The 13,315-nt window shown below is 42.8% G+C and overlaps 1 pseudogene; it reads left to right on the forward strand.

Moving 5' to 3' along the window:
• The first annotated feature begins 8,999 nt into the window (after positions 1 to 8,999).
• On the forward strand, positions 9,000 to 10,936 carry LOC123594339 (annotated as a pseudogene).
• Positions 10,937 to 13,315: the final 2,379 nt, after the last annotated feature.

Consider the following 13,315-nt stretch of genomic DNA (forward strand, 5'->3'; position numbering starts at 1 on the left):
AACCTAAGAGCTAAAGTGGAAGCCGAAGCACTAATATTCAGAGATGGAGGAGTCAAGGGGCCGCTGCCGCCTTTTGCTGCTTCTGATGGATGCCATTACTGATGCTCTACGATCATTGAAGTGGCAATGGCATGTTATGGGGCCTTGGTAGCATTTTAGTTGTGTCACTCCTGTCACATCAAATAAGTCATTTACACCTCTTAGGGCCTCAAGTTCATCATGTGTAAAACATGACCTAAAAGTCTTGCCTTTTTTTTTTTTTTTAAGTTTATGTATGTATGTATGTATGTATGTATTTAAGTAATCTCTATACCCAACTTGGGGTTCAAACTCACAACCCCGAGATCAAGAGGCACATGCTCTTCAGACTGAGCTAGCCAGGCACCACATCCCTGCCTTTTTACATAAGTATCATGAAGAGTAAATGGAGTAATTATGCAAACACATTTTAGGAACAGTGAATTATTATAAAAATATAGTGTGTTATTATCCGTTCGCTCATTCCTCACCCATTCAGTATTTACTGAACATTCACCATGTGCCTCTGGAGTTGTTGACACACTGGGTTTTGTGAATAGAAGGGATGGGCAATTGAGGGCAGCTAACTAAAGAATACTTGAGGATTTCATCCTTGATGAGCATAACTAGGTTCTATAAATGGAGCCAAGGATAACGTGTATTTTTGATGAGTGAAGCTTGTTAATGAAGTCCTTGAGAGGCGCCTGGGTGGCTCACTTGGTTAAGTGACTGACTTCAGCTCAGGTCATGATCTCAAGGTTCGTAGGTTCAAGCCCTGTATCAGGCTTTGCGCTGATGGTGCGGAGCCTGCTTGGGATTCTTTCTCTCCCTCCCTCTCTTTCTGCCCCTCCCCACTTGCCTTCTCTTTCCCTCTCCCTCCCTCCCTCTCTCTCTCTCTCTCTCTCTCTCTCAATAAATAAATAAATAAGCTTTAAAAAAATAATAAAGTCCTTGAAGGTCTCAAACCAGAAAGCTCACTCTGGAGGATATTTGAACAGTATGGTGTCTCTGGTTCACGTGGGAGTGTGCATTTCTCTTAGGTTGTTCTTTCTTTACATGAGAAAAGGATTTACATGATAAGTTTGGACAAGGGTACATTTTATAAGTTCTGTGAGGGAACTGTGAGGGAACACACCTCAAATCATTTAAGAAGAAACTCTCATGTGGAAGGAAACATAGTAGGACTTTTTCTGTTATGGAAATTTTGCACATTTTTATATTTTAATCCTGGCATTTGTATCTTTTATAGATTACATGCCCATGAGAGCTTTTATTAAATTGCTGGCAAAGTTAAACATAAATTTTGGTGGTGGGGCCCCTGGGTGCCTCGGTCAGTTAAGCATCTGACTCTTGGTTTCAGCTCATGTCATGAACTCACTTTCAGGAGTTCAAGTCCTGCGTCAGGCTCTGCGCTGACAGTGTGGAGCCTGCTTGGGATTCTCTGTCTCCCTCTCTTTTTCTGCCCCTCCCCTGCTTGCACTCTCTCTCTCCTTCTCAAAATAAAAAAATAAACTTTAAAAAATAAATAAATTTTGTTGGGTACTTGCACTTTGCTGGTCATCAAAATGTATTGAAGAAATCACTTGATGGCTCAATTAATTGGATCAACATTCTGTATTCATGACTGAAAAGTGGACCTGTTATATAAGCTCTTTCTTGACACAGAATTGTCCATTTTGTAAAAGATTCAAAAAGTAAAAAGTGTCATTAAGTAAAAACATTTTCACACTGCTTGTAACACTGAATTAGCATAGATCCACCAGGAAGCAATTTGGAATTAAGCTGGCTTTCCTGTTGTATTAATAAAGCTGAAGGACTTTATATATTTGCTTAAGCATTTAAAATTTTTCCTTTGACAGTATGATGTGATTCATTGCATACAGGAGAGAGCAGAATGAGCTTATACATGCTCACTTATTTTGAAAAGAATATTTGAGATTTTCACTAACATATTTTGTAAGATAAGTAATAGCTTACACATTTACTTATAATTCAAAAAAACAGGTTCACATTTTTTCTCCTACCCTGTCTCTAGTCACATTACCCACACATCACTCGAAGTCACCAAGAGCAGCAAATGTCACTTTCTTCCACAGTTCTATCTATATCAGGGGGAAATATATATATGCATATTTTACACACCCATGTATGGTATATCCATATAGTGCCCATCCTTTCTTTTTCCTGCTTTTTTCCTTTTTTTACCTAAAACAAGTTGGAAATTGCTTCATATAAGTACATGATGACTTATTCTTTTCAATGATATTTTCTTCTATGAATGCACAGTAATTTACAGATCCAATCCCCTATTAATGAACATTTGTCTCCAGGTTGCTATTATAAACTATGCTACAGCAATAATCTTGTGGAGGGACACCTGCATGGCTCAGTTGGTTAAGCATCCAACTCTTGATCTCAACTCAGATCTTGCTCTCAGGGTCGTGAGTTCAAACCCCACAAAGGGCTCTGCAATGGGCATGAAGCCTACTTTTAAAAAAAAAAAGAGGGGTGTCTTGGTGGCTCATTTGGTTAAGCATCCAACTTCACCTCGGGTCAAGATCTTATGGTTCGTGAACTCAAGCTCCATGTCAGGCCTTCTGTCTCTGCCCCTCCCCTGCTTGCTCTCTCTCTCTCTCCCTCTCTCTCTCAAAAATAAACATTAAAAAAAAGAATAGTCCTGTACATGTATGATTTTCCAAGAATGCATACAAGTATAACTTCAGAATAAATTCCTAAGTGTAAAATTGTTGATTCCAAGGATATGCACTTTTGTGATTTTGATAGTTTTTGTCAGATTTGTATTCCCTTCCCTCTCTCATAATCACAGGAACATTCATCAATTTATTCTTAACCAATATATTCCATTTTACCTCTGTTTCAAAAGTGTGCATAGCTAATTGACAATGATGTGAAACTTTCATTTTTTAATGTTTGAGTAATTATATGTATTGTCAGTGGTTCATTTATATATGGTTCATTTGTAATGCCAACACCACTCATTGAAAAGTGAAAACAAAATTCAGTAAAAAATTCTTTAAAAAATAAAGAAGGACATCTGAGAACCTATTCTGGTAGCTACTGTGCCTCACCAAATTGATTGGCTAAATCAGAGATCATTTTAGTTTACCTATTAAAAAGTAACTCAAATATTCTTGTAGAATGCAAAACATTTACCTGATCAAATGTTGCTACCTTTTACTTTTATGTTTATGAGTAATTGTTTTATATATTTGGGGGCTCCGGTATTTGGCGCATAGACATTTATAATTGTTAGCTCTTCCTGATGGATAGACCCTGTAATGATTATATAATGCCCTTCTTCATCTCTTGTTACAGCCTTTAATTTAAAAACTAGTTTGTCTGATATAAGTATGGCTACTCCAGCTTTCTTTTGGCTTCCAGTAGCATGATAAATAGTTCTCCATCCTCTCACTCTCAATCTAAAGGTGTCCTCAGATCTAAAATGAGTCTCTTGTAGCCAGCAAATAGATGGGTCTTGTTTTTTTATCCATTCTGATACCCTATGTCTTTTGGTTGGCACATTTAATCCATTTACATTCAGTGTTATTATAGAAAGATACGGGTTTAGAGTCATTGTGATGTCTGTATGTTGTATGCTTGTAGTGATGTCTCTGGTACTTTGTCTCACAGGGTCCCCCTTAGGATCTCTTGTAGGGCTGGTTTAGTGGTGACGAATTCCTTCAGTTTTTGTTTGTTTGGGAAGACCTTTATCTCTCCTTCTATTCTAAATGACAGACTTGCTGGATAAAGGATTCTCGGCTGCATATTTTTTCTGTTCTTCACATTAAAGATCTCCTGCCATTCCTTTCTGGACTGCCAAGTTTCAGTAGAGAGATCAGTCACGAGTCTTATAGGTCTCCCTTTATATGTGAGGGCACGTTTATCCCTTGCTGCTTTCAGAATTTTCTCTTTATCCTTGTATTTTGCCAGTTACACTATGATACGTCGTGCAGAAGATCGATTCAAGTTACGTCTGAAGGGAGTTCTCTGTGCCTCTTGGATTTCAATGCCTTTTTCCTTCCCCAGTTCAGGGAAGTTCTCAGCTATAATTTCTTCAAGTACCCCTTCAGCACCTTTCCCTCTCTCTTCCTCCTCTGGGATACCAATTATGCGTATATTATTTCTTTTTAGCGTATCACTTAGTTCTCTAGTTTTCCCCTCATACTCCTGGATTTTTTTATCTCTCTTTCTCTCAGCTTCCTCTTTTTCCATAACTTTATCTTCTAGTTCACCTATTCTCTCCTCTGCCTCTTCAATCCAAGCCGTCGTGGTTTCCATTTTGTTTTGCATTTCGTTTAAAGCGTTTTTCAGCTCCTCCTGGCTGTTCCTTAGTCCCTTGATCTCTGTAGCAAGAGATTCTCTGCTGTCCTCTATACTGTTTTCAAGCCCAGCAATTAATTTTATGACTATTATTCTAAATTCACTTTCTGTTATATTATTTAAATCCTTTTTGATCAGTTCATTAGCTGTTGTTATTTCCTGGAGATTCTTCTGAGGGGAATTCTTCCGTTTGGTCATTTTGGATAGTCCCTGGAGGGTGCGGACCTCCAGGGCACTTCCCCCGTGCTGTCTTGAATAACTCGCATTGGTGGGCAGGGCTGCAGTCAGACCTGATATCTGCCCCCAGCCCACCGCTGGGGCCACAGTCAGACTGGTGTGTGCCTTCTCTTCCCCTCTCCTAGGGGCGGGATTCACTGTGGGGTGGCGTGGCCCGTCTGGGCTACTAGCACACTGCCAGGCTTGTGGTGCTGGGGATCTGGCGTATTAGCTGGGGTGGGTAGGCAAGGTGCACAGGGGCAGGAGGGGCAGGCTTAGCTCGCTTCTCCTTAGGTGATCCACTTCAGGAGGGGCCCTGTGGCAGCGGGAGGGAGTCAGATCCGCTGCGGGAGGTTTGGCTCCTCCGCAGAAGCACAGAGTTGGGTGTTTGGACGGAGCGAGCAAGTTCCCTGGCAGGAACTGGTTCCCTTTGGGATTTTGGCTGGGGGATGGGCGAGGGAGATGGCGCTGGTGAGCGCCTTCGTTCCCCACCAAACTGAGCTCTGTCGTCCGGGGGCTCAGCAGCCCTCCCTCCCTTTGTCCTCCAGCCTTCCCGCTTTCTGAGCAGAGCTGTTAACTTATGACCTCCCAGACGCTAAGTCGCGCTTGCTGTCGGAACACAGTCCGTCAGGCCCCTCTGCTTTTGCCAGCCAGACTCGGGGGCTCTGCTTGGCCGGCAGGCTGCCCCTCTGCCCCGGCTCCCTCCCGCCAGTCCGTGGAGCGCGCACTGCCTTGCCGCCCTTCCTACCCTCTTCCGTGGGCCTCTCGTCTGTGCTTGGCTCCGGAGACTCCGTTCTGCCAATCCTCTGGCGGTTTTCTGGGTTATTTAAGCAGGTGTAGGTGGAATCTAAGTGATCAGCAGGACGCGCGGTGAGCCCAGCGCCCTCCTACGCCGCCATCTTCCAGTTCTCCTGCTACCTTTTACTTTTATTAAATCAGTTCTTTTCTTGTTTTTTAACTTTATTTATTTACTTTGGGGTGGGGGGGTGGGTAGCAAGGGGAGGAGAAAGAGAGAATCCCAAGCAGGCTCCATGCTGTCAGCACAGAGCCCAGTCCAGGGCTTGAACCCAACAACTGTGAGGTCACGACCTGAGCAGAAATCAAGAGTCAGAGGCTTAACCAACTGGGTTAGCCCCAGTGAGTCCTTTATTTTCTGTGACTGCTTTTATTCCTTGTATATGGAATAGATATTTGTTTGTGAAGTAATATATACAAAAATATTTGCCCAAAGCAATCTGAGTTTGCATTCTCTATGCTGATGAAATTTGAACATTAGTTGTATCAGTAATTAAGTTGTTCAAGTTTTTTTTTTTTAATTTAGCCTCCCCAAAACACCTTTCTTTGAAAGAGCACAAGCAGGGGAGGTGCAGAGAGAGAGAGAGAGAGTGAGAGAGAGAGAGAGGCACAGGGACAGAGGATCTGAAGTGGACTCTGCACTGACAGCAGAGAGCCTGATGTGGAGCTTGAACTCACGAACTGTGAGATCATGACCTGATCCGAAGTCAGATGCTCAACTAACTGAGCCACCCAGGTGCCCCCCCCGAAAAACACCTTTCTTATGTGAGGAGATATCTTAAAAGAAATCCCAGCAACAGTGCTTGAAATGCACTGGGGCATATTTTTATCAGCTAACCTGTCAGGAGGTAGCTTGTGTAATAGGGTGTCTTCAAGGAATCATGTCTCATTCTGTGTTCCTACTCCATGATCCTTTGCTCATATTTCAGCCATGAAGCAGGAAGAAGAACCAAAACCTTTTTACTCCCAAACCTTTTCCCTTGCTCTCTTCTTTTGAAGACTTTATATACATCTCACTGATCTCCAGAATTGCCTCTCCTCTGGCCACTGGCTGAAAGAGAAGCAAACCAGTGGCTAATTTAGCTTTCCAGTTTCTTTAGTAAAGGAAAGCAAGAGAGAAGGGGTTGTAAATGGCTTCTGAGTAGCCAATCCACAATTTCTGCTGCTGTGTGTTCACCTGTTAGAGATAGTTCAAAGCGCTTGGAATAAATATTTTGAGAAGGACTAGTGCCTTTGGGAAAATTGCAGGGTAGCAAAATCTTTTAATGTACTGTGTGATCTTGGCCAGGGAAAGATTTTCATGTGATTTTGTTACCCTTTTGCGGCAGAAATGTGAGAAAGTTCTCTGGGTCAGATCCCATATTCTCTCAGGCTTTACACTAAGGAAATTTGTACCATAAGTGTGTATTTTTGTTTCTTAACTATCAAAGGTGTAGACCAGGTCCCATGATGCCACTCTTTTCAATGAAGCAAAGATAGTTCATCTGAAATATGGAGGTCATTTAAGACTCTGTCCTAGACAATTAGAGTGTGATTCTGTGAAAAGAATTCACACTTTCAGAATAGGGGTACTTTGAGAAGAAAAACTTAAATTAATTGTCATTCATTACTTTAGAGATGAAATAAAAAATGAATTCAACTAACAGTTTTCTGAGGCCCCACAATTTATTTTTTTCTAAAGTGCTGTTGTTGGTTTTTTTTTCTCTCAATTTTGCCTGCTGACTGTGTTGGGATATACTATGCTGGACTTGTGTCTCCCATTATGTTATATGATGTGACCCAACAGAAGGCCTGCATTGCTGGCTTGTAATTCCCCTTGGATCTGCCAAACCTGTGACAATTTATTCTTTGTCAGTCATGACTTCAAACGGACCTATATGTGCAAGGTCCACATATATACCACCCCCTGCCACACACACTGCCATATGTATGGAAATCAGAGTGAATTATGAGAAAGCATTTGATACAGTATTTTCATAAATTGTCCTAACATGTTTGATGAATTCTGAGGTTTCATCTTCTTTGAAACCAAACCATAAGCTGAAGAGTGAGGAGGGGACAGCTCTTTTTCAGAGTAGAATTCTAATTAATAATTGGCTCAGGAATGATGAAAGTAGAAAATATCCACTTCTTGGTCAACCCCAGATAATCCTTATTGGATGTTAAAATTAATAGGACAAAGTATGACAGTAAATACGATATTTGCCTAGTCTCAAAGTACTTCCACACAAGATACATATTAGTAAAAAGGGGAAAATGGTAACTTCACAGTAAAGAGACCCGACAGACACCACCTTAATGGAGGGATCAAGATTAGCATTGCCAGTAACGAGACATACTCTCATCCTACCCCTCCATGTGACAGGATGCACTGAGAAGGTCCAGCATCCCATCTGACATCCTGATGGCTCTCTGCAGCCTTCCCTCTGGAACCCTGGATTCCTTCACTTCTTTTGCCAAGGTGACCTCCAAGCTCTGATACCTTCTTGGTCTATCTAGTCTCAAGGCCATTTCTCCAGGAAATTTCTAGGTGCATTCTTTGTTCAGAAGGCTGAGCTAGCATAAGGAAGGATATAAAAAGAATAAGACACTGTAGCTGGCCTCCCTGCCAGGCTCTCCCTCTTCCTCAGAATTACCTACCTACCATCCGGTGGGGAGCCAACCACCCGTCCTTGCCCTGGCACAGCCTTGGACACCATGCCCTCCTTTCTCCCCTTGAGCTAAAAAGCATTCACCTTGAAACTCCCCACTCAGCACTAGAGAAGTTCCGAGGCCAACTCTCATACCTGTAACAGTAAATTAGCTTATCCATTACGATGCTGTTCTTTTGGCCTCTGAAAGCAGAATTTTGCCAAACCCATTGTAAATTTTCAGGGCTCTGCTGGGGGTGAACAAAAATATAATTTCTCTAATACAGGAATGAGGCAGTGTTGCCAGACGCCATTTTAAGAATCCTGCATAAATAGCTTAGCTACTGATAACTCTGCCTGCTTTGTCCCAGCCGAAGAGGAAATAAAAGCAGAACAGGAGGTGGTAAAGGGCATGGATATCTCTACTTGCTCCAAAAATCCTGGCTCCACCAAGAGAAGAGCCCAGAAAAGAAAGTTCCCCAGACTTCCACATTCTTCCAATGGCCACTAGCCAGAAGACACATCAACAAGTCCCAAAGAAAAGAAAAAGAGTAGGGGCACTTGGGTAGCTCAGTTGGCTGAACCTCTGACTTAGGCTCAAGTCATGATCTCATGGTTTGTGAGTTCTAACCCCACATCAGGCTCTGTGCTGACAGTGTGGAGCCTGCTTTGGATTCTCTCTCCCTCTCTCTCCCTGCCCCTCCCACTCTCTCTCTCTCTTAAATAAACTATAAAAAAGACAGGAATGCCTGGGTGGCTCAGTCAGTTAAGCATCCAACTCTTGATTTCGGCTCAGGTCATGATCTCACAGTTAGTGGGATAGAGCCCTACATCAGGCTCTACACTGACAACATGGAACCTGCTTGGGATTCTCTCTCCCTTTCTCTCTCCTTCTTTCCCCCCACCAAAATAAACATTAAAAAAAAAAAAAAAAACCCTGGCTAACTGAACAATAACAGTAAGGAACAGTCAGAACTAAGAGATGGTCCATTTTAGTATATGAAGCAGCCACTCACCACAGACCCTGTTGATGTTGTACCACAGGATGGACACAATGATTTCTGCTGCTGGGTTTGTCAGCAGGAAGGCCAAGTCCTTTGCTGTGAGCTCTGTCCCCAGGCTTATCATGCCAAGTGTCTGAGACTGACATCAGAACAAGGGGGACAGACTTTGTGCAGAATTTCTGAGTGTGAGAGAAGATTACAGTAGTAGAATACATTGAGACTCAGGGTGAAGCCATGACAATGCTCTCCATCCAACATTCACCCTACCTGCTCACGTTTGCCATTCAGAAAATGAGACAGCCAAGGACAGATGCATTCCAGAAGCCTGTTCCCTTGGAACAGCATCTTGACTACGTGAAAAGCATTTTCCATCCTATGGACCTTTGTACATTGGCAAAGAATGCTAAAAATAAAATGTATGGCCGCACAGCAGCTTTCCTGGCCAAGGCAAAGTGGATTTTGCACAATTGCATCATTTATAATGGAGGAAGTCACAAACTGATGCAGATAGCAAAAGTACTCATCAAAATCTGTGAGTATGACATGAATGAAATCAAAGTATGTCCCGTAGGTATCTAGCTGCTTGCAAAAGATGAGATAACTGGTTTTATGAGCCTCATAGCAATCCACATCTTTTGGTCTGGGCAAAACTGAAGGGGTTCCATTCTCGCCTGCAAAAGCTCTGAGGGAGAGAGATGGATAGGTTGATGCTCATTTCTTTGGACAACATGACAGGGCCTGGGTTCCAACAAATAATTGCCACCTCATGTCTAAGTAAATTCCTTTTTCTGTGAAAAAGACAAAATGCATATTCAGAGGTACCTGGCTGGCTCAGTCGATACAGCAAACAACTCCTGATCTTGGGGTTATAAATTTGAGCCCCCCATTCGGTGTACAGATTACTTAAAAATAAAATCTTTTTATTTTTTGTATAAAGTTTATTTATTTTGAGAGAGAGCGAGAGAGAGGACACGCACAAGTGGACAGGGGCAGAGAGACAGAATCCCAAGCAGGCTCTTTGCTATCAGAACAGAGCCCAACAGGGCTTGATCTCATGAACAGGGAGACCATTGCTTGAGCCAAGATCAAGAGTCTCACTCTTAACCATCTGAGCCACACAGACACCCCAAAATCTTTTTTTAAAAAAGATCTTCAACAGTGAAATGCAAGAGATGGAAGTGTACACAGAGAACATCTGCAGGAATTTTAGGGATTTTAATTACTCTTCCTTATGTAAACCCTACAGGCCCAACAGCCAACCAAATGCTGCTTGACACCAACAACCCTGGCACCAGCACCACCAAGATAGACAAGCAGGAGAAGGTCAAGCTCAACTTTGACATGACAGTGTCTTCCAAGATCCTGATGAGCAAACCCATGCTCAGCAGGGGCACGGGCCGCAGGATCTCCTTGTCAGAAATGCCACACTCCCCAATGAGTACAAACTCTTCTGTGCACACAGGCTCTGACATGGAGCAAGATGCTGAGAAGAAGGCCACATCAAGCCACTTCATCACCAGTGAGGAGTCCATGAGCTTCCTGGACAAGAGCACAGCTTCACCAGCCTGGGCAAACATGACACAAGCCAGAGAGTTTACCTGGCAGTCCAAAACTGCCTCTCCTAAAGCATCAATGCCAATCACAACAAAAACAGATAAAAAGTCCACCACAGAAAGCATCCTGAATCTTAACTTGGTTTGAAGCAATGCTGAGATGGACCTAGAGGAGCTGAGTGAGTCGGTCCAACAGCAGGTGGCACCTGTTCCTGTCATCTCACACAACTGGACATAAATGAAATCTCAGATGTTTACATGGCTATATAGCACAGCAATTCAGAAGATTCTGAGAGGTCAGATAGTAGCAATAGTGTAATAGTGACAATGAGCAGAAGTCCACGAATGAGCCAGAAGATGCAGAAGACGAAGAGGGTAGTCAGATGGGCAAAGAGCCATCTGCTGTCAAATAAAGCTCCAACCGGCAAACCCAGTGGAGACTTAGGAAGAGCTAAAAAGCACCTGACCAACCAATGAGGAAGCAGATCCAGGCTCAAAGAAAAGGGAAGTCCCCAGCCTGAGAAGGACTTTTCAGAAAAAATGAAAGCCTCTGGAGTCCCCCAGTGGCTCATTTGGTAGAGTGACCAACTCTTGATTTCAGCTCAGGTCATGATCCCAGGGTTGTGGGATCGAGCCCCGTGTTGGGCTCCACGCTGAGTGTGGAGCCTGCTTAAGATGCTTGCTCTCCCTCACTCTCTCTGCCCCTCTCCCCTGCTCACTTGCTCTGTCTCTAAAATAAAAAATAACAAAAAAACAATGAAACCCTTGCCTCATCCCATAAACGATAAACTGGAGGGAAAAGATGAGATGGATCCCCAACAGTACATTTGGGCCTGGACTCTGATTCAGAGAGTGAACTCATCATAGATTTAGGAGACCATTCTAAGAGAGGGACAAAAAAATAAGATAGAACCCAAAGAACCATCTCCCAAGCAAGGTGAAAGAATCTGTAACAGATTGACAAAAATATATAACCATAAAACAAACTGAAAGTAAAGAAGTCTGTACAAGATGAAGGTAGAATAGTAAGGTGTGGGAAAGTGTATGCACGGAAATACATACTGTTTCAGCCTTTAGAGTAAGCAAAGTTGGGCTTTCATTTTGCCTGTGAGCTTCCCAATAGCCAAGGCAAACAGGAAAATACAGTCCCTTGAAAGATCTCATATTTTTTCAAAAAAATAAAAAATATTCCAGCTGGAAAAAAAAAAGGAATAAGACCATTGAGCCTCCACAAGTTCAGAGCTTGGCCAAGGATGTATAAATATGGGCACATAAACATATGACAAATGTAACTAAGTTCTGTGATGTAAGTAGAAGCAATATCAGCACAGGGCTGGGTCTAGAAAAGTAAGCACTTATCATCATGACTAATAGACTTTCTCAAGATCCTGTGTATCAGTTACATTGTACTGATAGTATTAGAAAATCAAGGATCAAAGAAAGTCACTCAGATGTCAGATGACAGTGAGTGACAGAAGTTAGGGTACCATTTCCCCAACGGTGAAGGAAAAACATAGAAGAATGTGAATTAAAGATCAGCAAAGAGAATGAATATACTACACAAAGAAATTCATCAATTTGTCATTAAGTAGAGGAGAGACTGTGATATAAAAATGATAAAAGAAGCACTAGTAATATCTAAATTAAATTCTTTGATTTCTCCTGGGAACATTTTGTCTGTATCCTGGTCAGATCTTTGTTCTGCTTTACAGCAAATTTTATTTTTTATTTTTTATTTTTTTAAAACAAACTTTTAAATGTTTATTTTTTTTAATGTTTATTTTTGAGACAGAGAGAGACAGAGCATGAACGGGGGAGGGTCAGAGAGAGAGAGGGAGACACAGAATCTGAAACAGGCTCCAGGCTGTGAGCTGTCAGCACAGAGCCCGACGCGGGGCTCGAACTCACGGACCGTGAGATCATGACCTGAGCCGAAGTCGGACGCTCAACCGACTGAGCCACCCAGGCGCCCCAATGTTTATTTATTTAGAGAGAGAGAGAGTGTGTGTGCACATGCATGTGGGAGAGAGGCAGAGGAAGAGAGAGAAGCCTTAGCAGGCTCCATACTGTCCTTGCAGAACCCCAACATGGGACTTGATCCGCAAACATGAGATTATGACCTGAGCGGAAATCAAGAGTCAGAAGCTTAACCGACTGAGCCACCCAGGCACCCCTATAGCAAAATAAATTCTGATGAGTGTTTGTTGCTTTACCCTGAACAAGTGGCTCTCTCACACTTTCTCATGCATATCTCACAATAATTCTGGGAAGTAGGTATGGGAAATACTGTCACTTCATAAACAAGAAAGCTGAGTCTGGGCAAGGGCTGGGAGTTAGTCCACATTAACCAGGTCCAGTGCAGAGTGAACCACATCCTCATATCACACTTCCTGCTCCACGGGCTGTGCTCTTCCTACACCACCACTCAACTCTTCATAAATTAGTTGGGGAAACAAGCTGTCAGTAGTTGTGGTCTGACAGGGTTTTGATCTAGCCTCTCTGTTTAAACTTCTGGACTCTCAAGCAACCCAAAAATGAATGATAGGGGATTTCTAGTATAACCCCAGAAGATATAGTCTTGAAGGTGGTCCCCTGGAATGGTGTTAAGGATCAGTTAGGGAGGGGCGCCTGGGTGGCTCAGTCACTTAAGGACCTGACACTTGATTTCCACTCAGGTCATGATCTCACCCTTGTGGGATTGGACCCCACATCTGGCTCTGCTCCGAAAGTGAGGAGCCTGCTTGGGATTCTCTCTCCC

This window comes from Leopardus geoffroyi, chromosome X (assembly GCF_018350155.1).
Source record: "Leopardus geoffroyi isolate Oge1 chromosome X, O.geoffroyi_Oge1_pat1.0, whole genome shotgun sequence".
Taxonomy (NCBI): Eukaryota; Metazoa; Chordata; class Mammalia; order Carnivora; family Felidae; genus Leopardus; species Leopardus geoffroyi.